Genomic DNA, 2,943 nt, shown 5'->3' on the forward strand with positions numbered 1-2,943 from the left:
GAACAGTTTTTAAATAATTAAATATTATATACTAACCTCATGAAGCAGTATTTTTTTCCTCTATACACTTCTTTGCCCTACAAATCACTAAAATATGCTTTTTATCCTTTTTTTCATTTCCTACAATAAACATAATGGCATGTATTTGTTTCTTATTTAATACACTTAAGGATAATGATAAAAGATACCTGACCAGGTATATTGTCCAGCTATTCTGAATTGAACAGACTGAGACTTGGAGCTGTTATCTAGCCAAGTGGTTTTTTTGTTTGTTTGTTTTCAGTGGAAAATAATTTTTATTGAGACCCTACCAGCTGCAAAATCTGTCCCTTACATTAGCTCCTTCTTCCTTTGCAATTTGGCCTTTCTTGAGTAGTCCCATGAATGCTTTCTTCTCCTCCATGGTCTGGAAGCAGTCATGTACAAACTTGGAGGTGGTGTCAATGAACTTAAGGTCAGTCTTCTCCAGAGCCTGCCATTTGGTCTGCACCAGCAAGGACTTGCAGAGGGTGAACACTCGCTTCTTGGTTCCCACCACACGGCCTTTCAGCATGAGAAAGTCACTGGTCACTGCACCATAGTGGACAAAGCCACACAGAGGGTTGATGCTCTTGTCAGACTGGTCACAGTTAGCGGAGGCGTTGTTCTTGATCAGTTTGCCGCCCTTGATAAGGTAGCTCTAGCTGATCTCATAGATCTTCTTGTTGATCTCAGTGCAGTGATGGTACTCTTTCTGCCCAGTGCGTGCCCCAGAGAAGTCCACACGGGCAGGATGCCATGCCCCAATACAGGCTACCTTGCACAGGCCTCAGTGGATCTTGTGGGACAGCTTCTTGGTGTGCCAACGACTGGTGACCCCTTTGTAGCCTTTGTTCTTGGTCACCCCAATGGCATCAATCATCTCGTCCTGCCCAAACACCTGGTTCACAGCTACCTGCTGCTCAAGCCTGTCGCGGGGCCCAGTCCAGCTTCTCAGCCACAGTGCCTCTGTTCACCTGGATCTCCATCAGGTGGGCCTTCTTGTGGTGCAGAGGAAGCAAGCACATCTGGTTGTGGGTAATGATATGGATGACTTGGCAGTACTTCTTCATGCTGCTGAAGTCTTTCTTCAGCTGCTTCTTGCCATCCTCATCCCACCATTTCTTGCAGTACTTGGTAAAGGCCTTCTTCTTAGATTTATGCCAGTTCTTATAGAAATGACTCTTGCACTCATCACTGATGTGCTCAGTGAAGACGGTCTTGAAGGTCCAGAGGTCTCAAGGGGTTCCTACGTAGCCCACAATGACCACAACCACCATGGTTGTCTCCACAATGGTCACAGCCTCTTCCACCTCCTTCTTGTTCACCTTGGATCCTGGCCTGTCAACTTCCCACATGATGTGGGTCATGCCAGCCTTGTATCCCAGGAAGGCTGTGAGGTGGACCGGCTTGGAAGGGTCATCTTTAGGGAAGCTTTTCGCCTCCCTGTGATGCCTGCTGCTACACTTCCAAGGCAGGAAGCTGAGGGACCCAAGTCTGGGACGAGGTCTTGAGACAGAGTCTTGCTATGTTGTCCAGGCTAGAGAGCAGTGGCACGATCTTGGCTCACTGCAACCTCTGCCTCCCAGATTCAAGTGATTCTCCTTCCTCAGCCTCCTAAGGAACTGGGATTACAGTCGCCCACAACCATGCCTGGCTAATTTTTTTTATATTTGTAGTAGAGACAGGATTTCACAATGTTGGCCAGGCTGGTTTTGAACTCCTGACCTCAAGTGATCTGCCCACCTCAGCCTCCCAAAGCACTAGGATTATAGGAGTGAGCCACTGCACCCAGCCAGCCAAGTGGTTGTCTTACCTTCTGGGGATGTTCTGCAAATGTGCATTGTTTTACTTGCCTTGATTCTCTGCCTAGATGTTTATAAATAACCCAGGATCATTAAACCAAACACAATAAACAGACAAATGAATAATCAATAACAATATAGTGTGATAGATAATGTAATAAAAGTGCTGTAAGATTAAACAATATTGTCACATCACATTGTGAGTGCCATCAGGGACTTGCTTGTGTACTATGTGCAATGAAGGAGATGCATATTACTTTTCTGTTGCTGTGTAGCAAATTACCACAAGCTTAGCAGCTTAAAACAATACCCACTTGTTGATTTCACAGTTTCTATGGGTCATGCATCCAGGCCTGACTTAACTGGGTCGTCTGCTCAGGGTCTTAAGCTAGATGTTAGCTGGGCTGCATTCTCATCAGGAGCTTGAGATGCTCTTCCAAGCTCATGTAGGTGTTGGCAGAATTCCATTTCTTGCAGCTGTAGGGTTGAGGTCCCCATTTTCTCTCAGGCTGTCAGCCAGCAGGTACTCTCAGTTCCTAGAGGCTGCCCACAGTTCTTTGCTACACAATCCTCTCATCGGGTGTCTCACAAAATGGATGTTTACTTCTTCAAGGCCATCGGGAATATTTCTTTTACCAGTCTGTTAGAACAGAGTTTTATAAAACTTGGCATAACCACAGAGGTAACTCTCTCACCACCTCAGCTTCCTACCAAGAAGGAGAGTGAAATGAAAGTTAAAGTTTGCAAGATGGTAATAGTGGTGTCAGGAAGAAATACGGATGTAAAGAAAGAAGTCAAGTTAAAAGATAATGGGATTTTACCAAAGAAAGGAGTTTTCCATTAGAAAGACCGAAAGTAGAATAAAGACAGCTAATCTATACATCAGTAGAGTGAGAGATTTGCATGAAGCAGACTTCTAAAAGCTTAGAAAAGAAGAAAATAATGAGAACTTGGGGGAAAGTGTCCTTTATCTAAGGATTATTTTTCATTTTCTATAAAGTGGAAATTTTCTTCAGGCATTTATAAGTGTAAACACTGGGGTTTGTTTCAAAATCAAGTTAAGAATAATATATTTCAATATTCATTCACTAAAAGTAACTTTAGATCTAATTTTATACAT

The 2,943-nt window shown here is 43.8% G+C and overlaps 1 pseudogene; it reads right to left on the reverse strand.

Annotated features, from left to right (window-relative positions):
* Positions 1-307: 307 nt before the first annotated feature.
* Positions 308-1,448, reverse strand: LOC119624773 (large ribosomal subunit protein uL3 pseudogene; annotated as a pseudogene).
* Positions 1,449-2,943: the final 1,495 nt, after the last annotated feature.

Source organism: Chlorocebus sabaeus, chromosome 8 (assembly GCF_047675955.1).
Source record: "Chlorocebus sabaeus isolate Y175 chromosome 8, mChlSab1.0.hap1, whole genome shotgun sequence".
NCBI lineage: Eukaryota > Metazoa > Chordata > Mammalia > Primates > Cercopithecidae > Chlorocebus > Chlorocebus sabaeus.